A 24,325-nucleotide genomic window follows, 5' to 3' on the forward strand; every position below is an offset into this window, starting at 1 on the left:
TTCACAAAGGATCTTTTTAAATTTTTTAGTCATACTTTGGACTTCTTATTACTGAGATAATAAGGGATCTCATATAATCCTAGGTACTAGTCCTTTGTCAGTTATGTGTTTTATAAATGTTTTCTTCGATCTATAGTTTGTGTTTTCATTTTTTAATGGTATCTTTTAATGAGCAAAGATTTTTAATTTTATCAAATTCTTATCAATTTTTATCTTTTATGGTGATGCTCTCTGTCCCATATTACATATTTGCAGACTCCAAGTTGTGAAGATATTCTTCTGTTTTCTTTTACAAAATTTTTGGTTTTAGCATTTATATTTAGGTCTATGAGCCATGTTGAACTACTGTTTAATGTGATATCAGGTAAGATACGGAGGTTTTTTCCCTCTGTCTACTTAGCTAAGCTAGAACTACATGTCTGTTTCCTGTGTGGTACCAGGTCAAAGATAGGCACAAGAGAAATTGGTGCAATACTAGGTGGAAGTGAGGGATTCACCATCTGTATTAGTTAGGGTTCTCCAGAGGAACAGAATCAACAGGAAGTATGATTATAAAAAGGGACTTAGTAGATTGGCTTACACGACCAGAAGCTGAATAGTCCACAATGGCTGTCTGCAGGTTGGAGAGCTGGAAGAAGCGGTAGCTGCACAGTCCAAGAGGCAGAAGCTCCAGAACAAGAAGAATCAACAGTGCTACCCTAGTCCAAGACCAAGGTCTCTGGAAACTACCTGGAAAATCACTGGCAGAGTCTGCTTTGGAAGAGTGAAGAAGCAAGAGTTCAATATTCTCCAATGATCAAAGCAGCAATCAAGAACCCATTTAAGAAGAGCTGAGCTTGCATCTGCTTCCTTGTTTTTCCAACTTTTATTCCATCCAAGCCACCACCCTATTGGGCAGTGCTGCCCACGCTTAGGGAGGGTCTCCACTTCAGTTCACTATCCCCCATTCAACCCATTCAATCATTCCTAGACATGCCCTAGTGGACACACCCAGAGGCCTCTTAATCATTGGCATCTATTAATACATCAAGTTGACAATTCAAATTAACCATTACACCATCTTTAAACCCCAATTCCCCATCTAGGACAAAGCACTTTGTCACCTGCTGGCTCACTTGTTGATGATGGGCAGTATCCAGGCACATAGTTCTTCCAATTCCTGCCATCACTTCCCTCTGCTTGGCAGTCCTGGTCCAGCTACTTGTGTATTTTTCAACTACCAGGATTATTTGTAGCCATGAATTCAGGTACATCTCCATGCCAAAGAGCATCAGCTTCTTCTGTAAGGCACCCACAGCACTGAGGTTAGCAGTGATAAGAGATAGGTGCAGGGTCAAGTGTGTCTGTGTGGGTTCCAGTTTTTGCTTTAGGGCTCCAGTTTATCCTTGTACCCTGCTCCTCACTGCACCTTTCTTTTCTGTCTTCAGCCCGGCTGATTTCATACCCAGCACCTAAGCAATAGCAATACTATCTCATAGATAGTCAAATCTGCTCTCACAGTGGATAAAGTCTAATCCCTATAATCAAACCCTTGCAGTGGTCCTGTTTTTCTGATACAAAAGTTGAGGTTCATTTTTTTTCTACATGGAAATCCAGTTGTCTCAGCACCATTGGATTGCTTGGCACCTTTGTAAATAATAGATGACTGCACAATTCATCCTGCTATTATCTATCATTATAATGCACCAATAAAAGCATTTAAAAAAACTATATGACAATACTCATGCACATCTATTTCTAGGTTCTCTATTCTGTTCATTGATATATTTTTCCATCCTTTTGCTGGAACCACTCTCTCTTGATGACTGTCATTTTATAGTAAATCTTGAAATTCCATTCCTCCTTGAGAGGGACAATCCCTTTTTTTAAAATGTAAAATACTTCTGACTTCTACATGTAGCTGTTGCATTTCTAGCACATGTTGGCTTAGCAAATAAAAATAGCAAGAGAGTTTGTGAATACTCTAAGATGATCTTGGATTTTATGTATCACAATGACAACTGCAGATAATCTGAAAATTGGTCACCGGTGCACAGTTGGGCATCAGTGGGGTTGTGTGTTATCCCTGCAATGGCCATGCATCCCTCAGAGGGAAAGGAGGTGTCAGCTCCTCATGTATTCTTCTACCACCGGGATTACTTGCAGCCATGAATTCAGGTGAGATTTCCATAGGAGGTGGAGTCCTTTTCTTCTAGAAAATCATCAGTTAAATTTTCTGATTTTCCTAGATTTCTAGGTTTCTCCCAGAACTGAGCAAGATAGACAGAGGTGTGGGAAAAGATACTGCTTGAGACAGACTTTCCAGAGAGATCCTGAATTGGCTATCCCAAGAGAATTTTTATGACTTCTGTGTCCCCTTCACCCCAAATTTATGCTTTTGTCCTAACTCCCAGGACCTCAGAATATGATCTTATTTGGAAGTACGGTTGTTGCATATGTAATTAGTTAAGGTGAGTTCATACTGGAGTAGGGTGGACCTTAATAAGGCTGCATTTTTATAAAGTGGTGACATTTGGACACATGGACACAGAGACAGAGAGACAGCAAGGAAAGACTATATGAAGACATAGGAAGAACTCACCAAGGAAGCTAGAAGAGAGGCCTGGAAGAGAAGGGAGTGCCCAACCCTGCTGATGCCTTGGTTTCTGAGCTGTGGCCTCTGACCTGTGGGGCAATACATTTCTCTTGTTTAAGCCACTCAGTTTATAGTTCTTTGTCAGAGAAAAGTAATATAAGAAGTAATTAGAAAAGTAATAAAAGAAGTGTTAGAAAATTAATATAAGAAGCAAACCTTTAACCCTCAGGGGCCAGCACTGCAGGGAACAAGGCCTTTCCTTTGGTGACCAAATGCTTTCTTATTTCATGTGGCTCTGGTAGGAAGCCAATTTGAGCAGCTACTTTTGGACCAAGAATTCGGCTCAACAGAATTATGTCACACCTCCCCACACACATGTGAAAATTCATGTCAAGGCTGTAATCCCCATTGCCTCAGATGTGACTGTGTCTGGAGGTAGTGCCTGCAGCAAGGTGATGAAGTTCAAATGAGGCCATTAGGTTGGGCCCTAATCCCATCTGACTTGGGTCCTCACAAGGAGAGCAGCTTAGGACACACAGACACCAGGGGCACAGACACAGAGTAACAGCCACATGAAGAGCAGCAGAACAGTGGTCATCCACCGGCCAGGGAGAGAGGTCTCAGGAGGAACCAACCCTGCTGCCACCATGACCTTGAACTTCTGGTGTCCAGGACTGTGAGGAAATAGATTTTGTTCTTTAAGCACCCAGTATGTATTTTGCTATGGCAGCTCTAGCAAACTAACAGAAAATTTTAGGATTAGATGAAAGTCAGAGTTATCATTGTAGGCTTATGGTTTTCAATATAGTAGTTCCCCCTCATCTGTGGTTTCACTCTCTGTAGTTTATGTTACCTGTGGTTAAAGATAACCTGAAAATATTAAATGGGAAATTCCAGAAATAAGCACTTCATACATTTTAAATTGCATGCCTTTCTGAGTAGTTCTGTCCTGCCCAGAATTTGAATCATCCCTTTGTCCAGTGTATCCACACTGTGTATACTACCTGCCTGTTAGTCACGTGGTAGCTGTCCCAGTTACCAAATCAACTGTCACGGCGTCACAGTGTTTACACATAGGGTTTTGTACCATTTGAGGTTTCAGGCATTCACTAGGGGTCTTGAAACATATACCTCAGGGATTAGGAGGAACTCTGTATATATAAAACAGATGTAAAAATAAATGTAGATGTAAATGCACATCTGCATGTTTGCATACATGCAGGGATTTATAGACGTGAACATTTCTATCTCAGTTCACTGAGAATCCCTGAGAGCAATGACTTCCAAGAGCCATGAGCTCACCCAGAATCTAGATGATGCTTTCTAAATATCATTTTCCATTAAAAGGGATGAATTTGGGACATCTTCTCATGGAGAGAAAGTCAGAGCTCCAAGAAAGTTGGAGATGTATCAAAGGGACACCAGAAGGAGCTACCACTGGACAAGTCTTGGATAATCATAGTCTACTGAAAAAAAGAAAACCATGAGCTATACTCTTATAAATAAATAATTGGGAAGAACAGTAGAATGTTTCCCTACAGTAGAATACCAAATATATGAGAAATGATGGAGAAAATCCTCATGTCACAGTAATAGGTAATTCATTCAAGAATCATCAATGGACACTAAAACTAGTGGGTGAGAGTTTGATGAGAAATGAGATATTAATTGTGTGTCAAAGCAGATACATATGAATATCAGATACATATTGCTAAGTGAAATAAGCCAACCTAGCAAACCTATATACTGTATGATTTCCTTTATACAACATTTTGGAAAAACAAAATAGTAGATCAGGGGTTTTGAGAGAAAGGAGATTTAAATAGGTGAAGCATAAGTACTTTTTAATGGGGGGAAACTATTCTGTATGATATAATAATGGTGGATACATGCCATAGCATTTATAAAAACAATAGGACTTTACGGCACAAAGAGTGACCCTTAATTTATGCAAATTATGAAAATCTTGTAGAAGGGTAGAGAACCCCAGGATGGAATATAGATGGTAACAAAAAAAATTAATTATAACTTCGCTGAAGGAGTTGGGGAAATAGGGCTAACTCAAGTAACTATGGAAACAAGTGGGAATGAGTGGTAGCTGAAGACTAATGACAAAAGAAACTATACATAGCACTGAACTCTAGTTGGTAAAGTTACTTCCCAAGAGGGCAACGATTGTAAAGAGGGCAATCATTGTAAAACCACCCTACTTATATATATTGGAATTGAACAAGTATATAAATGGGTGGTTGAAGATTGGAGCCAAAATTTTCACTATTAGAATGATAGTTCACAGACAAGCAAGGAGAGGGCAGAATCATGGATGTGGTAAAGGATTAGAGTTGGAGACATCGTATGAACTTGTTCTTAGGTTAATATAGATTAATCTGGCTGTATACAGGAATATTTATAGAGCTGTGCATGTACACAGGTTTGTCTACACACTTATGTTTTCTTGCTTTGTCATTTGAGAAGACCTGGAAGCAATATAACCCCAGAATCAATGAGTGCACCTAGTGCTCAGACCTTGGTTTAAGACCATTCTCCATTAAAAGGAACCAGAGTTTAATGGTTAATTTTATGTGCCAACTTGACTGACCCAAGATGCCTAGATATTTGGTTAAACATTATTGTGGATGTGTCTGTGAAGGTGTTTCTGGGTGACACGTTTCCAGAGGAAATGTCAATTTGATTCAGTAGACAGAGTAAAGCAGATTGCCTTCCCCAGGGTGGAATTCCTTGAAGGCCTGAATGGAACAAAGGTGCTGAGTAAGGGAGAATTTGCTCTCTACCTTCATGTCTTTGACTTGGGACATTGGTCTTCTCCTGCCTTTGACATGAACTTGATCTAAAACATAAATGATTGGCTCTCCTTAGTTCTCGGTCCTTCTGACTCAGATTGAAACTATACCATTGGCTCTCCTAGGTCTCCAACTTGCCAAATGCTGACATTGGAATTTGTCAGTCTCCATAATGGACCAATCCCTCATACTAAATCAATCATTCAATCATCTCTCTATCTATCTATCTCTTATTGATACTTTTTCTGTGCAGAATCCTGATGAATAAACAGGGATCCCCTGGGGAAGTGACTCATTCTAGGACTGCTGCATACATAAGAAAAGTCAGAAGCATCTTATGGTGCCCAAATAAGAAAGTGCTCCAAAAAAGTGAAATTATTGAGCTATGTCAGAGTGACACAAGGACTAACTGAAAGACCTTCCAGTGGCTAAGATGGAACAATTTGATCAACAAAATAAATAACATAGTATTAGACTATAACCTAAAACATATCATAGAAAACAATGACTCCATACTACTATAGATACATTGTGGAATAAACAACTAAATGGAGGGAAATAGACAAATCTATGCAGAACCTACTCTGTCTTCAAGGAGATTGACCATAACTTCCCCTTCCTTAGCAGCCTAACTTCCTTCCAAAGAGTACAACATGGAAAGGAGAAAATGAACAAGTATCTTTACTTTGGTGAAACCTAACAAACACAACCTCAGCCAGGTTACCAAAATCATGTTGATCACATGTATCCTTGAAACCATGTGGTGAGAACGGTACTTCATCAATGTGATCTTCCTTCCCCAAACCTATGACCCAAGTCTAATCATAAGAAAAACAACAGACAAATTCTATAAAACACCTGACCTCAAATCTGAAAAGGTTATCAAAACCAAGAATAGTGAGACACTATCACAGCCAGGAGGAGCCTCCAGAGAGATGATGACTAACGAATGTGGTGTCCTGAATGGGATCCTGGAACAGAAAAAAAGAAAAGAAAAAAGAATATTTGGTAAAAACTAAGAACATCTGAATAAAGTATGGACTTAGCAATAATTTATCAATTTTGGTCTGTTGATTATGAGAAGTGAACCATAATGATATCAAAGGTTGACAATAGGGAAAATTGGGTATAATGTATATGGGAGTCCCCATACTATCTTCACACTTTTTTGTAGGTCTAAAGCTATTCTAAAACAAGATATTCATTTAAAATTATCTTTAAAGTCAGCCTACTATACCCATTAATGCATACCCACAGTTATAGCAGCAAAATTCACAATAGCCAAATTATGGAACCAGCCTAAGTGCCCATCAACAGATAAATGGATAAAGAAAATGTGAGATATATATATATCTCACACACACATATACATACTGTGGAATTTTTATATAATCATAAAGAACAAAATTATGTCATTTGCAGGAAAATGGATGGAATTGAGAGCATTATATTAAGCAAAATAAGCCAGACTCAGGAAATCAAGAGTCATATATCTTCTCTCAAATATGGAAGCTAGAGAGAGAAAAAAAAAAAGGAAAAAAGAGATGGGGGGAAATCTCATGAAAATAGAAAGAGACCAATAGAATAGAAGAAGGAGATGGAGGAAAAGGAATGAAACTGACCAAATTATGTTATGTGCGTTTATAAATATGCAACAACAAATCCCACTATTATATATAATTATAATGCACTAACAAAAATAAATAAGTTTTAAATTTTCTTTAGGACTTAAAAATGTTTGATACAATGGTATCAAAAAAAATGGAGAAAAATCATTATTGAGGCCTGTCAGGTCCTCTGGTCACTCTGTGGCACATTTGCAAAAGACATAGGTTGCATGGAGGAGTGAGATACATTTGGGAAATTCTGCTGGTCAGGGCAATGCTGCTGGTGCTTCTGCCCTCCAGTCACTAAGCTGTCCTTGTTCTCTATTATGGTCTGAGTGTGTCCCCCAGACACCATGTGTTGGAAACTTAATCCCCAACGTAACAGTTTTGAGAGGTGGGGCTAATGAGAGATGATGGGGACTCTGCTATCATGAATGCATTCATGTCATTTCCCAGGAATGGGTTAGTTCTCGAGAGAGTGGGCTTGTTATAAAAGCAAGAGTGACTTCTCAAAAGAAGAAACACCAATAGACAATAAATACATGAAAAAATGTTCAATATCATTAGCAGTTAAGAAAATGCAAATCAAAAGTACAGAGATTTCATCTCACACCTGTCAGAATGGCAGTCATCAAGAATACAAATAATAATAAATGCTGGAAAGGATGTGGAGGAAAAGGAACACCTTTACATTGTTAGTGGGAGTTCCTCAAAAGGCTAGGTACGGAGCCACCATATGACCATTTCTTGGTATTTATCCTGAAGAATTAAAGTCATCTTACTACAGTGATACATGCATACCCTTGTTCATAGCAGCAAAATTCACAATAGCCAAACCATGGAACAAGGCTAGGTGGCAGATGAATGGATAAAGAAAATGTGATAAATATGCACAGTGGAATTTCAGTCAGCCATAAAGAGAAATAAAATTATGGCATTTGCAGGAAAAAGGATGGAACTCGGAGACCACTGTGTTAAGTGAAATAAGTCAAATTCAGAGGGTTAATGGTCATTTATTTTCTCTCATATGCTGAGGCTACAGAGGAAAAAGGAAAACAAAGTTGGGGGTAGATCTCTCCAAATCAAAGGGAAATCAGTAGAGGGAAAGTGGTGGAGGTGGGGAGGGAGGGGAAAGTGCTGGGGAGTGATATTGGATAAATTATATTGTTATGTTTTGTGCATGTATGAATATGTGACAACAACGCCCATCAACATTTACAACTATAATGCACCAATAAAAAAATGTGGGTGAAAAAAAAGCAAGCATGCCCTCCTCCTGCTCCCTTGCTCTCAAGTTCTCTTGCCTTTCCATCTTCTGCCATGGGATGAGGCTGGCACCTTGATTTCTTAATTTCCCACCCTCCAGAACTGCAAGTAAAATATCCATCTTTATACATTTCCCAGTCTGCAGCATTCTGTTATAGCCACACATCTCATCCATCACGTCCCTAATAGTACTTGACTAAGGCACAGTTTTCATCTGATGCTCTGACCCTGGATGTGGAGATCTAGTCATCACTAAGCTGCAGTTTCACTGGAGGAATCTCCCAAGCATTCTGCAATGCCTGTAAAATGCTTTCTAAGTGCTTCAGAAGTAGACTTGAAGATCGCTTTACATATTTTTCTTCATATTTTTGCCTGTATTTACTGTTTTGTACAATTACCTCTGACAATTTTGTCCTTTAAACCTTAGATCTAGATAAGTGGTGATGAATCAATAACATTGGCTTTGGGCACAATAAAATAATCTCTAATCATAGATTAGTCAGTAACCAACCTATATTTTCCTGAGGAAACCCACAGTGAGGCAGACCTTGACATTGATCCCTGTCTCAGACCTGAGCTCCTGCCTGGTTCAAGTATGACTTCGTGCTATGGATTATCCCTGGAGAACGCTCCAGATAAAAATAACAATAAAAATAAGTAAGTAAATGAAGTAAAATAAATAAATGTCTCTTGACCTCTGACCTTCTCCAAAAGAATAATAAACTAAACAAATGAAAAATCTCCATAGTGCACCCAATTGTAGAAGTGAAGCCCACCTCTTGGCTTTAATAGGAAACTTGTAATGACTTCAAGTTCATTCAGAAAAGTCGCTTTACTCTCAGAGTATAACTCCTAGGACTGACCATGGCTGAAATCACTCTCTTTTACCAAGGTGTAGGCAGAGTTCGGAAGGACAGGCAACCTGCCCACTCTCAGAGGGGCACTTACTCTGCATTTGACATCTCTGTGACAGGCACGGGCTACAATTTACTTTTATACTACCACTACCAACGTTATTTCTATTGCTAGTATTACTATTACTACTATATACTAGTATTACTAATACATCTGCTGCTGCTATTACTAATTTTATTAAAGTTACTATTTCTACTACTACTTCTATTGCTAATCCTTCTACTATTACAACTACTACTTCTACTATTTATTTCTACTATCATAACTATGGCTATTACTTTGACTATTACTTCTACAACAAGTACTTCTACTTCTAATACTATGGCTACTGCTATTGCTGCTGCTATTACCACCACACACTGCAGACAGAATTTAGGAAAGTTCATTGGCCTTGTCTTCTATCCCTGTTTTTAGACTGGTCTAAGTATGCCACCAAATGAATGGATTGATAGGAAAACTATCGTCTTAGTGACTGGAGTTTAAAGTTGGTTTTGGCAAGCATCAATCAATTCATGAAGCATGAGTCAATTTTTGGTTCTGATTGATTTTAGGAGTTTACCTGAAATATCCAAAACTGTCTTGGCCCTCGGCTACAGGAAAAATAACTCTATGGGGTTCTTGAAACTTAAGAATTTTTTTAAAAAGATTAACACACTTTATACAGAGAGTAGTTTGAGGTTTACAGAAACATTGAGTTGGAAGTTCAGAGATTTCCCATACAGTCCCTTACTCCCAGTTTCCACTATGATTAAAGTCCTTCACTGTTGTGCTTCATTTGATGAGCAAATGTGGACACATTATTATTAACTAAAGTCCATAGTTTACTTTGGGGTTCACTCTGCTGTATATTCCATGGATTTTCATATCTATGAAACATTAATTTCACTGCCCTAAAAGCCCCATGCTCCACCCATTCATTCCTCCCTGACTCTCTCTCCTCCTGATCCCCTGAATAACATGGATCTTTTTACTTTCTCTATACTTTTGCTTTTTTCAAAATGTCATCATTTGGAATCCTACACTATGTACCTTTGCAGATTGGCTTCCTTCACTTAGAAATTTGCACTTGCAGTTCCTCCAATGTCGCTCCATGGCGCCACGCTTCCTTTCTTTCCATTGCTGTGTGTTCCATCATATGGATATACCTCATTTTGTTTAACCATCATCCATTGAAGGATAACTTGGTTGCATCCAAGTCTTGGCAATTATGAATAAAGTTGCTCTAAATATTCATGCTTATTTGTGTGGATATAAGTTTTCAGCTAAATTTGGACAAATTGCTGAATCATATGGTAAGACCTTATTTAGTTTTATAAGAAACCCCTAAATTGTTTTCTAAAATGCCTGGGCCATTTTGCATTTCTGCTAGCAACGAATGAGAGTTACTGTTGCTCCACATTCTTGTCAGCATTTGATGTTGTCTGTGTTTTGAATTTTAGTCATGCTAATAGGTGTGTAGTGGTATCTCACTGCTGTTTATATTTGCAATTCCCTGAAACAAAGGTGATGTGGATCATATTTTTATATCTTCATTTACTGTTTTTTTGGTATGATCTTTTGCCCACTTTTAAATTGGGTTGTTTGTTTCATTTTTGTTAATTTTCAAAAGTTCATTTTCCCCCTCCTTTTTAAAACTTGGTGCATTATAGTTGTACAGACTCTTGGGACTTGTTGTTACATATTCATACATACACACAATACACAATATAACAACATAATTTGGCCAGTGTCACTCACCAGCGCTTCCCCCTTCCCTCCCCACCTCCCATCCCTTAGTTCCTTTCCTCTATTTATCTCCCTTTGACTTTCATGAGATCCGCCCCATTTTTCTTTTCCTTATCCTCTCTAGCTTCTGCATATGAAAGAAAGCATACAACTCCAACCCTTCTGAGTTCCACTTATTTCATTTAACATAAAGGTCTCTAGTTCCATCCATTTGTCTGCAAATGACATAATTTCAACTTTATGGCTGAATAAAACTGTGTGTGTGTGTGTGTGTGTGTGTGTGTGTGTATATATATATATATATATATATATATATATATATATATATCGCATTTTCCTTATCCATTCATCTGTGGTTGGCCACCTAGCCTGGTTCCATAGTTTGGCTGTTGTGAATTGTACTGCTGTAAACATGGGTATACATGTATCACTGTAGTAAGATGAATTTAATTCTTCAGGATAAATACCAAGGAATGGTATAGCTGGGTCATATGGTGGTTCCAGGTCTAGCCTGAACTAGTTCCTTAACTCCATACTGATTTCCATAATGGTTGTACTAATTTACAGTCCCACAGTGTAAAAGTGTTCCTTTTTCTTTAAGAGTTCATTGTATATCATGAATACCAGTCTTTCACCAGACACATGTTTTGCACAGATTTTTCTCCTAGTCTGTGGATTGTCTTTCCATTCTCTTAACATTCTTCTTAATTTTAGTGCAGTCTAACCTATCAATTCTTTCATTTATAGATCATGTTTTTGGTGTTGTTGCCAAACCAAGGACACCTAGATTTTCTCTTATGTTATTATGTAGAAGTTGATTGCTTTGCATTTTATGTTTAGGTTTATGAAGATCTATTTTTTATATATTTTTGTTTGTTCTTATTAGTTATATATGACAGTAGAATGCATTTTGACACATCATACATAAATGGAGTATAACTTCTCATTTGTCTGGTTGTATGTGATATAGAGTTACACAGGTCATGTAATCATATATGCACATAGAATAATAATGTCCAATTCATTCTAATATCATTCCTACCCCCATGTTCCCTCCTCTCCCTTCATTCCCCTCTGTCCAGTCCAAATTACCTCTATTCTACCCCCTCAACCTTATTGTGAATTAGCATCAACATATCAGAGAAAACATCTGGCCTTTGGTTCTTTGAAATTGACTTATTTCACTTAACATAATAGTCTCCAGTTCCATCCATTTACTGGCAAATGCCATAATTTCATTCTTCTTTAAGGCTGAGTAATATTCCATTGTGTATATGTAAGTTGTACAGCACTTCCTTTATCCATTCATCTTTTGAAGGGCATCAAGGTTGGTTTCATAGTTTAGCTATTATGACTTGAGCTACTATAAACATTGATGTGACTGCATCACTGTAGTATGCTAATTTTAAGTCCTTTGGGTATAAATCTAGGAGTGGGATAGATGGGTCAAATGGTGGTTCCATTCCAAATTTTCTTAGGAATTTCCATACTGCTTTCCATAGTGGTTACACCAATTTTCAGTTCTATAAGCAATGTACCTTTTCCCCCACATCCTTGCCAACATTTATTGTTGCTTATATTCTTGATGATTGCCATTCTAACTGGAGCAAGATGGAATCTCAGTGTAGTTTTGATTTGCATTTCTCTAATTGCTAGAGATGTTGAACATTTTTTCATATATTTGTTGATCGATTGTATTACTTATGTGAAGTGTCTGTTCAGTTCCTTTGTTCATTTATTGATTAGGTTATTTGGGTTTTTTGGTGTTAATTTTTTTGAGTTCTTATATATCCTGAAGATTAACTCTGTATCTGAGGTGCATGTGGTAAAGATTTTTTCCTATTCTGTAGGCTCTCTCTTCACATTCTTGATTGTTTCCTTTGCTGTGAAGAAGCTTTTTTATTTTGATTCCATCCTATTTATTGATTCTTGATTTTACTTCTTGCGCTTTAGGAGTCTTGTTAAGGAAGTCGGTTCCTAAGTTGACATGGTAAAGATTCGGGCCTACTTTTTCTTGTATTAATCACAGGGTCTCTGTTCTAGTGCCCAAGTCTTTGATCTGCTTTGAGTTGATATTTGTGCAGGGTGAGAGATAGGGGTTTGATTTTATTTTGCTATGTATGGATTTCCAGTTTTCCCAGCACCACTTACTGAAGAGATTATCACTTCTCCAAAGTATATTTTTGGCATCTCTGTCTAGAATGAGATAACTGTACTTATGTGGGTTTCTCTGTGTCTTCTATTCTGTACCATTGGTCTATGTATCTGTTTTGGTGCCAGTACCATGCCATTTTTGTTACTATGCCTCTGTAGTATAATTTAAAGTCTGGTATTGTGATGCTTCCTGCTTCATTTTTCTTGCTAAGGATTGCTTTGGCTATTCTGGGTCTCTTATTTTTTCCAAATGAATTTCATGACTGTTTTTTCTGCTTCTAGGAAGAATGTCTTTGGGATTTTCATAGGAATTGCATTAAATCTGTATAATGCTTTTGGTAGTATGGTCATTTTGACAATGTTAATTCTGCCTATCTAAGAGCATGGGAGATCTTTCCATCTTCTAAAGTATAGACCTATTTTTAATAGTGAACTCCAGGGGATGGAACAGACCATCAATGTTTGAAAAACCCCAAGTGAAAATACTAAGTAATAGTTGAAGGTTGGGGTTGAAAACACACCCAAGGGTAGCAGCTGGCTCACATCCCACTGGAAAGATGGTGAGTTCCTCTCTCATGCTGAGACACTGGAGACTTCTCCCCTAAGGACATGCTTCCTCTCCTGTTTCCTGATTCGAGTGCAGGGAGTTGATCTTATCAAGGTGAGAGGCAGGAACAGAAATATTCCCACTGGACAGCTCAAGGTCACTTCTGTCTCTATCTTCAGAATCATTCCCAACCCTGCAGGAAGGGTGAAAGAAAAGATCTAGCCCCATAGAAGAGAAGAGAAATCCCTTCTGCTACTTGGATTATGGGGAGTACAGGTCAAAAAAGGAAGTGAGAATTTGAAAGTATTACTTGTTTTCTATCATCACTTCTTCCAGTATGAACATTACCATTATCGCCATTATTTTGCAGCACTGTTGTTTCTTTGCAATTGTTTCCGAGGACAGGATAGAGGCCAAGTGTGCGAGGTCCTTGTACAGGTTACATTTCTGTATCATAGCACAACTCCTTGGTTCAGAGGTGGTGACCTGGAGCTGAGCACAGTGGCACATACCTGAGGCTCCAGCTGCTCAGGAGGCTGAAGCAGGAGGATTGCTTGAGCCTGGGAGTTCAAGGTCAGCATGGGCAACATAGCAAGACCCTATCTCCAAGTAAAAACAACAAAAGAGTCAGAGGTGGGGGCTGGGAAAGGGATGCTGTTGGGCCTGGGTCTCCACAAGGGAAGTTTTTACTGTGCAGATGAGCCTGGAGCAAGCATCTCCTGGGGCTGGGGCTGCATCTTCTCTTCTGCACATCTTCAAGACCACCCAAACCCAATCAGGGAAAAATGCACCCTCCATTTGGAATCTATTGAGAAGCAGAACCAAAAGGGCTGGGTGAGTGACTGGGAGGACAGTCAGGAAGGCCTCTGGCTTAAGTGGTCCTACCCAACAAGGAGGAGAGTCTAGAGAGCTCTGCTTAAATGTGCTAGGTCTGAAGTACCTTTGGGACATCCGAAAAGCAATCCAAGCCAATAAATAAGAGCAAGGGCTTCTGTTTCCAGGGGGTGCCCTGGGTTCTAGCTGGAAAGGGGCAATCATGGAGATAAGTGGTCCAGCAAAGACCCTTCTCTTTTTCCGACCTTAGTATTAAAATCCCTTTGATGGTCCAGTGGGCCTTAGGCCAAAGGAAGAAAAGAGTTCATGAAAAACCATTCAAAGAACTAAAAATAACTCACTTATTTCTCAGCTAGACTGGCTTTGCTCAAGACTTGGAAAAGGCAAGGAGAAAAAAAAAAAAAACTTGAGAGCAGAAATCCATGGCAACAAGCAACTTCTGTTTGTGGATAGCATCCCAGGAAAATTAAGTGTCTGACTGTTACAGAGTAGAAGTGAAGATGAAGTCATACGTGTCCATTTTAATTTTCTCTGATTGAGCCAACGATCTGAAATTCTGTTGGACAGGACATATTCTACCTCATTTCAGGAGTTTTTAACAAAGGTGATAATACATTACTACAATTGCTGGATTGCAAACTGGCTTTCTAGAAGATGGATTCATTATCTAGAAGGGAGAATAGAATGACAGGGATGAGTGTTGATTAGTGTAGATTCTCGTTTCTAGTTCAGAGGGCTGAAACAACACTTTCACTTAAACTGCCGATTGCCCTCCTTGGATTCTTTTTAAAACTTATAACGGATTTCAAACGTACAGGAAAAGTAAAGCAGTCCATACTCAATTTTCTCTAAATATTTCATGCACATCTATTTGACAATCTCTTTGGGGTTGTTCTATTCTCTCCAGTTCTTAGAATGTCAATTCTTCTGCCTGTTGCAACGGACTCACCCTCGTGGTGATTTGTGATTTCTTGTGAACTCAACTTCAGTAGAAGCTTCTTTTTCCAGGAGCCTCATGTCTTGAATTGCAAAAAAACAAAACCCAGCCTAAGTGGAGGCCCTGCTAGTGGTATGGTCTTCCTACCCAGCACCCTGGAGCCTGGCTCTTATTTCTGACCTGAAGGTCTGGCAAAAACACTATTCACAGGTGTGTATGGCAGAGCTCAGTCTCTCAGAAAGGCCTAGCTGCAGAAGGAAGAACAAAACCACAGGTGACCCCGTGTATTTTGAAAGACACCCCCTACCCACCCCACTCACACACTCTGAGTACTGGGGCCTGTCCTGACACCCTTCCCCATGAATACGGACATTCATTCACATCTTCTGCTTCCTCCTACCAGGACCTAAATCCAGCCAGCAGTTTCAGCTGTTCATACTCCTCACAAGGTGAAGAAATGCTCGCACTCTAGAAACCGAGAGGGTCTCCCTGGGTTTGCCGACACAGTCCACGTTCCCATTTCACAGGCTGGGAGAAGGAAATATCAAGAAAACTGTGATTCCCAAATACTGTGACTGGAAGGAAACTCTTGTCTGATTTTTCCTCCCTGTTGACTGGAGGGACAGTCTGACATTGGCCATCACACATTTTTTTCAGGTTGCTGTAGGTGGGACTCAACTAAGTCAGGTTAAAGAGATGGATGACACCGAGAAAGATAAGGGAAGGGTCACCAGAGGCCTCAGAACTTGGCGTGGGAAGCAAGATGCAAGGAGAACAGGAGCAGCCAGGCCTGATTAGTGAATGATGGCTGTGGAGATCCAGAGAGGAGGGCACCAGGAAGCCCAGGGCAGAGGAGAAAGAAGAGGGGGGCGAGGTTGTGGGCAGGTGCACGGGAGGGCAGCTGTGCCAGCATGCACGTGTGGAGGTGTGCAGGTGTGCAGGTGCACAGGCGTGCAGGTGCACGGTGGGGCAAGCCAGTGTCTTCTGGACGAAGGGAGAAGCTGACTCCTCTGGGGCCCCATTATCCAACCAGTGTCCCAGTTTTGGCCAAGAAGTTGCTGTCCTTTGAGCCCCCTTCATGGTGGGGGACCTCAGGGTTCTGGCGCCATTGTTGCAATCAACCCTGCCGACCTGCTGTACTGACTGAAGCGGAGGTCTTGAACTTGAAGACATTTCCAGGTTTGGTGATACCAGAGCCCAGTTAAAGGGACTCGGTCAAGGAGAAGCAGCCAAGCCCACACTGGCTGGCTCTGCTCTGGCTCTCAAGGCTGCTTATGTTCCTGACCTCTTGGGTCATTTAGATGAAATGAGAATTCCTGCCTATAGGGTCAGGCCAGAAGAGGGAAGGGAAGGTAGATCCCAGAGAAGGGGAAGAGTGACGGGGTGACACAGAGCCATGAAGTTCTGTTACCCAACAAAACTGCAGGACAGTGAGTGAGAAGTTTCTTGCTGGGCACCTGTAAGTCAGGACCAAGTGATTGGAGAGGCACCTGGCATGCAAACCCAACCCCAAGACATCCGACTGGGGGATGTGAGACAGGCTTTTGTAAAACCTGCCAGCTCTGAGCCCTCCAGTTCCAATCCTTTTCCAAATACTGAACATGCTCAAACGGTGGGGTTTCCCGCTGGGCCAGGGGCATTACAGGTAAACACACATCATGTGATTGTCAACCAGCATTTGTGGAATATCCTCCAAGTAGCAGGCACCAGGGGTCAGTGGGATCAAGACAGACCAGGACACTGATCTGTCCCCAGGAAGTTTATATTCAAGCAGGAGAGACAATAAAACTACAAATATACCAGAAAATTTCAGAGATCATTCTGAATGCTAAAAAGAAAGTAATAAGAGTTGGTGGCATGCAAAGCAACACAAAAGAGGTGGGTGTGGTGGAGCTGATGAAGGAGAAATGTGCTTCCAATAAAGTAGTTTTGAGCTGTGATCTGAAGGACAAGGAGAAGCAAGCCGAGAGAGCAGAGGGAAGAAGTTTCCAGGGAGAGAAACAGCCAATGCAAAGTCCCCGAAACAAGAAAGGGTTTGAGGAGCTTCTTAGACTGGCAGAGGCCAGGGTGGCTAAAGTCTCTGGGAGGGAAGAGGGTAGAATTGGAGAGGAGCCAAAGAGAGGTAGGGACAAGGACAGGCAGGCCTTGGGTCACAATCACAGTGGAAGTCTATTCTGAGCACAACAGGAAACCATGAGACAGTTACAGCTGGGGGATGACATGATCCAAATCACCTTTTAAAACGTTCCCTCTGGCTGTGCATGGAGAATGAGTGACAGAGAACCAGAGAATGACAGGGCACCCAGTACAGGCTGCACTTTGTCCAGGTGAGAGGGGCTGGAGGCCTGAGCTAGGATGGCAGGGAGAGATCACATCCTTGTCCTGGAGAACTTTCCAAACATACTTGACTATAGAACCCTTTCATGGGCTGCCTGCAGCATTCCACGGAACTCACTTTGAGAAACATGGAATTTGTTCTCCCCACTTCAGCTAAATCCTTATACAGGAAAATCACCTTCTTCTCTGGTTTTGCCCATGCCAGTTGGTCTGGGCATGAGGTTAAATACCATGTCTACTTGATTACAGATTTCAATTATTCCAAAATCTTGGGATACTTAGGCATCGCCTCTTCCTTTCTTAACATAAGGACTCAGAAAAGGATTTAGAAAACCAGCCAACTCTCTATGCAGTCATTCTTTACAAACACCGATTCCTGACTGAATGTCCCAGAGGATGTTAGAAGGGAGGATAACACTTTCTGTCCACAAGCAGATCCTGTTTTTTCACTTGATATCTTTTTTTTTTTTCTCTCTCTTTCTAATCTGTAGGAACAGCAGAACTCTGCAAAAGTGGCATTGCCTTGGAGGTTAAATGGTGACTTTTAAATACAAATTATACACCTTAAAATACAGGCCATCATTCTAATCAGAATAATTACTAATACTATATGTGCCAAGGCAAAGGTGAAATCCAAGAGATACAATTTGCCCTTAGCGGGATCAATTATCATACCTCACTGTGCTGCAGCGCGCTTCCTCTGTTCCCAGGAGCAATAGATTTTGCAGGAAAGATTCTCACCTAAATCCTACTGTTATACATCATCTGCAAAACATGACACTAATGTAAGCATCTTAGAAAACACTTACATGTACACATGTAAATAGTGGGAAAATAAAACTAAACAGAAATCAGCAAAGTCGCTGCTCTTCAGGGAATGAACAAAAGGTAACCGCAAACAAAGATGCACCAGTATCTTCGACAGTCAAGATGACTTATCATCCCAAGATGTGTCTGGGACTAATATTGGGTGATATCACGGGGCTCTGCAATGGCAGTGCTACACATTCCGGCTCCAGGCTCAGATCAGCTGCTGTGCCCAGGGACACATCACAGAGCCCACCTGGTGGCACATAAAATACACTTCATGCTTTCTGATTGACAAGATATTTGGGGATTAAGTCAATTGCTACAAACTATAATACTTGGATGTACCATAACTGAAATATCCTGAAATATGCTGTGTTTGAATTATTGGAACCTGCTGGCATATGCATATTAAAACCCAATGATGATGACCAGAAAAGCCCATCTAATTCTGCCTCCAACCGATGACAGGTACAGTCTCTTGTTCTATAAATAAAAAGAAAAGTCAAAGGAAACATGTAGCCCTTGGGTTTTGCTGCATTTCTAAGATCAAACTGGAGACAACATTTAGGCATGGGAAATAGAAGGTATTGTGCATCCACGCAGGAGCTCACCTCCACCTGGAGAAGGGAGCTCAAGTGAATTCTGCTCGTGGCCTTCAAGTGCAAGTGGACACTGATGCTCTTTGGTTCTTTCCCTTTGCCTCATCTGAGTCAGGTCTGAGAGAGAGTCCCTCAAATTTCCTTCCCAAGTTACTGTTATGACTCTCCACAGGCATATGCTCCTGACCCATGGGAAAAATGCAACCTCAGCACACGCCTTCCAGAATGTTCAAAGCAGCATGACCAAAGTGGTTTGCTCGGGAGGTTGCATATGAATTTAGGTCTCAAACTCCAGATGATGGGTTTCATTTCTGGGCAACACTAATGCTTTTCTAAAACTTCCATTGGCATGGCACCATAGAGAGATGCTGGCAGGCCAACCATGGGTTAAAGGTTGGCACACTCTCAGTTATCTCATCCCTGCCCCCGCCCCTATTCCTAGAGCCTCTGGTGTCCAGAAACTACAGAGAACTCTGGTGGGTGGATAGGGAGACAAGATTTCCCTGGGGAGCAGCACTATACAGTGTCTGTAAGGGCAGCCCAGGGGTTCTGGGGCAGGAACCAGGTAAATGTCGTCTGGATTCTGAGCAGGTGCAGCTGGCACAGAGAGGTGAGGCTGAGTGGAGGTGAATGGGAGGAGGTGGAGGAGTCAGGTGGGGTGATCTGGGTGCTGCAAGGGTCGCAGTTTATGTGCAGGTGCAGAGGAGTGTTAGTCCCTGTGAGACTGGCCTCGCTGGAGAGGGGAGGGAGGGTGTAGACAGAAACAGAGAGTGCCAAGGCTGGACCGAGGGATTCTCAGAGAAACCCGATAGTGTTAGCACACAGCCCAAGGACCAAGGACCACTGTCTGGAAGGAAATATTTTGCTATTGCATAGAATAGGGCTCTGGAAAGGCAAGGCCAACATGAATGCACTTAAAAGGCACAGTCCACACCCTGTCCACAGGAAAAGATGGCAAACACATTCCTAAAAGTAGTAAAGAAATGGAGGCAGAGTTAGCTGTAGAGCACAGGATGCTCAAACTCATGCTCCTGCTGTCCCCTGCCATGGGGTCTGTCACTGAAATCAAGCAGGTGTGTGATTCTGAGAGGAACCCATGGGAAACAGTCTGCCCATTCTTTCCCCCGGAAATGAGGGGGCCCTTGTTTAGAGAAGCTCTGTAGTAGGGCTCCAGCAACATAGGAGCCTCAACAGCCTCAAACATTGCAGCTGACTCTACCCTGAATCAGAAAACCCAGTTCCAAAGATGACTTGGGTAGTTCAATGAGAGATTAAGCAGAGGCCTGGCCTCAATGTCTTCAGTAAGAATTGCCTACCCTGCAGGTTAAAAACTTAGCATTCGAGATCATAACCAATGACTCAAAACAAAAGCAAAGAAGCTTCTTTCTGGTAACTAACACTTGGTGCATGCAGGTCTAAAGCTTCCTGGGATGTTCTGAATTCAGCCTCCCCTTTCCTAGGCACCAGCCCAGCAGGACCAAGCAGAGCTCTGTCAACAGGCTCCAGAGCAAATAAGTCCCCAGAACCCCAGAATTAGACAAAGGAAAGCAGACCTGTGGGACACAGGCAGCTTCGATGCTGGAGAGAAAGTCCACAAGCCCTTTCTCTACCAGCGGCTCGTTGTCAGTTCTTACCTGGAATGTCTTTGGCCCAGGTCCAGATGAAATGCCAGTTAGAAAGCTCTGCCCGCCTGCCTTCTCCGGGCAGACAGCAACAGTGGTGAGCTCTAATCATTTACAAAGGTCACGATCGGGAGCGAGCCCTGGAGCAGTCATTTAAAATTCGATTGATCCCTATTTGTAGTCAGGGAAAGAAAATGGGCACTTGGACTGTATTGTAATTATGAGGCTTCCAGGCAACGGTAAATAGATGTGCAATCTCTATACTGGAGAATACCTGGGAGAAGAAATTATTACTCTGGCATAGCACGTTGCTAGGAAAGGTTGAAGATAAAATTGCGCATAAAAAAAATCAATCATCTTTTAGCTAATTTGCCTTGCTCACCACCCATCAGGGTTATCATAATTATCAGATGTCTGCTGAATATATTAAGAGAGGGGTCTACTTGCTCAAAATGATCACCAAGAAAGCAAAGGCCTTAAACTCAGTGGGAATTCCAGGGAGGTGACATTTAGAGATGGGTAGATTCCAGAGGCCAATGAACACAAAGGAAGAGCTTCGGGGTGGCTCTCTCTGAGCCTCTTGCTGAGAGATAGGTTCCTCAAGAGCTCTCCAGAGCATCAGTTCCCTGTGGGCATTGTCAATGTCATCTCAATGCCCACCCTGCTGGGAAAAGTGGCCTGAGAGGAGAAGGGTCTTGTACTGTGAGTGGCAGGAGGAAAGCAAATGGCTGCAACATTCTATGCTACTTTGTCCCACTGGGTTGGTCCTGGAACTTTGACATACAAAACCTATTCCCTCACAATGACCTCCAGAAATAAGTATTATCAGCCCCCTACTACTGATGAGGAAACTGAGGCTGTGTTAGTCAGTTTTATGTCACTATAACAATTACCCAAGATAGTCAAATTATAAAGAAAAAAAGGTCTTGGGCTTCTAGTTTTAGAGGTTTCAGTTCATGATTGGTTGGTCCCACTGCTTTGAGGGAGGGAGTACATGGCAGAGCAAAAACACTCATCTCAGGTCAGGAATCAAAAGAGAGCAAGAGGGAGGATCTGAGGACCCACAATCCCTGTCAAGGGCATAATCCCAGTGACCTGAAATTCTCCTACTAGGTCCTACCTCTTAAGGTTTCCACAATCCCCTAATAGTGCCTTGCTGGGGACCAAGCCTTTACCACAGGGACCTTTGGAGGACACTGCAGATCCAAGACATAGCAGAGACCCAGCACAATTCAGAAACGTGGCCAAGGTCGCACAGAGCTACATGGAAGAGCTTGACCAACCCAGGGTCAGACGCAGGTGGAGACTGGGGCTCCACCCTGGTCCAGGCCATGCCACACCAGTGCCGCTGGAAGACCTGAGGACAGGGGCTGTCAGCGGCCACTCTCCAGTTCTGACTCTGGGCTCTCTTACACACTTTCTGTCTCTTTGCAGCCTTAGGAAATTCAAAGACACAAGCCAAAATTGACACTTGCTGGATGGGAACATTCCCTGTGGGGGCCAGAGGTCCTCTGGGTCTACTTCATGAGCTGGCACCATCTGGAGGGCCCACCTCCGTTCTGCACTACCGACTCCATCTGATCAGTGCTACCACTGGTCTGACCTGCACTGGCCTCACAGAAGTTCCACGGAGGCCGCCAGTGAGATTGGCAATACCGTCTCCAGAGTGATGCCTCTTCAATCTAGACCCCCCTTTTCCCATGTGGAAAGAGTCAACACCTCCCAGCAGAGGTAGATCATAGGAGGTGGCTGGGGGCTGAGGGAAAGGCCAGATGAGGATGTCAAAGGGAGCAGTTTCTGTTTTGTTGATTTTTTGTTTAGAAATTGATCCACCATCACAGAGCAAAACCTTTAAAAGGGCTCAATGTCATACATAGGTAATTCTGCTTCTAAAAATTTATTCCAGGGAGATAGGGTGTAAATACAGGTTATGCACAAAGATGCTGATCACCAGGTCATTTACATCGTGAAAAACTAGAAAGAAACTAAACATCCAAAGGGAATTATGGCCTAGGAATCACATGGGTTATCAGATAGCAATCATCATGTTTTATATAAAGAATCCTAGAGCTGTAAGGAAAAGTTTATAAAATGATGCTAAATAATCCCCACAACAAAAACCCAGGTAAAAAATTATATAAAATATTATAAAGAAAAAATGCATAGATAACTATGAGTGTTACTGGTGATAAAGCTCTTTTTTCTTATCTTTTAGTTCTTTTCAAAACTGTCCACAATCAGCTAGCATCATCTCCTCTGGTCTCCTGTGGCTGGGGTCCTGGCTTAGGCCATGGGTCAGCACAGAGATGGTAGCCCTGGGACCCCAATTTGGGTTTGCCAGCTAGTGCTAATTTCCTTTTACAAAAACTAAAGTAGCCATGATATAAAATCTATCATCACAAAGTATCATGACCATAACTCCTACTCATCTGCAGAACTTTTTTAATCTGCCCAAACAGAAACTCTGTACCCATTACAAACAATACCCTATTTCCTCTCTCCCCAGCTCCTAATCCGGGCCAGGTACACCAACGGTGGGAAGCAGGCACGCTCCGAAAGCTGTTATAGTAATGGGTTGATTTGCAAAAACCTACACCTATTAAAGTTACATTTTCCGCTACCCAATCCAAACAGCTAATTAATTAATTAATTGATAGAGTTCTCTTAAACAAGCACAATACCTGCTAACAACCCACACCTGATAGAATACATTACCTGCAAGTTGATGCCAGGTAATTATCAAGTTTCTACTCTATTTAATACAACACATTACATCATTGCTGTAGACCAGTAACCCTGGGGATGGGAATTTTGTCCCCCCCCTTGTATCATTTTATCCGGTAGTGATAACAACTGATAATCCAGGCAGGCCTGTCCCTGAGATACTCGTCTTTGCTCACATGTCTCTCACCCACCCAGCTCAGTGACCACAGAGCCTCCTCATCAGCCTCCCTGCCTTTACTCTTGCTCCTTTGGCATTCATTCTGCTCAAGAAAACCAGAGCAACCTTTAAAACTGAAAATCAGATCAGGCCATTCCCTGTTCCTAAAATGCCAACCAGCTTCACGTAGCAACTGACTCACACCCTCACCAAGCCCCCAGTACCTGGTGTGCTATGATCCCAGCAGCTCCGCCCTCCTCCCCTCCACTCACCTTGTCTCTCATTGCTCCAGGCTCATGGCTTCCTCCCTCTGCCTTGAACACATGCCCCAGGGCCTTTGCACTGGTACACTTTCCCCTACTTTTCTGCCCAGCCGGGTCCCTTTCATCATCCATGAGTCAGCACAACTGCCACCTCCTCAAGCCTTCCCTGACTAGCTGAAGTGGCTCTGTCGCTCCCTAGCACATTGTTCTCATTTAATTCTTCATGTTTCTTATCAGGATCTGAAATGATTTTTTTGTGAACATATTTATAGCATCTGAAATTATTTCTCTTTTATTACATGTTTATTCTCCAAGGACAGAAGCTTTGTGTGTTTTGTTAATTGCTGTATCCTCAGCAACTATTACCAATTAGGTTCTTCATAGCATTTATTGACTAAAAGAATGATCTTTAAAACAAAAAAAAAGTCCTCCTTTTATCCCAAGCCTCCTTC

Source organism: Sciurus carolinensis, chromosome 16 (genome assembly GCF_902686445.1).
Source record: "Sciurus carolinensis chromosome 16, mSciCar1.2, whole genome shotgun sequence".
NCBI classification, from domain to species: domain Eukaryota; kingdom Metazoa; phylum Chordata; class Mammalia; order Rodentia; family Sciuridae; genus Sciurus; species Sciurus carolinensis.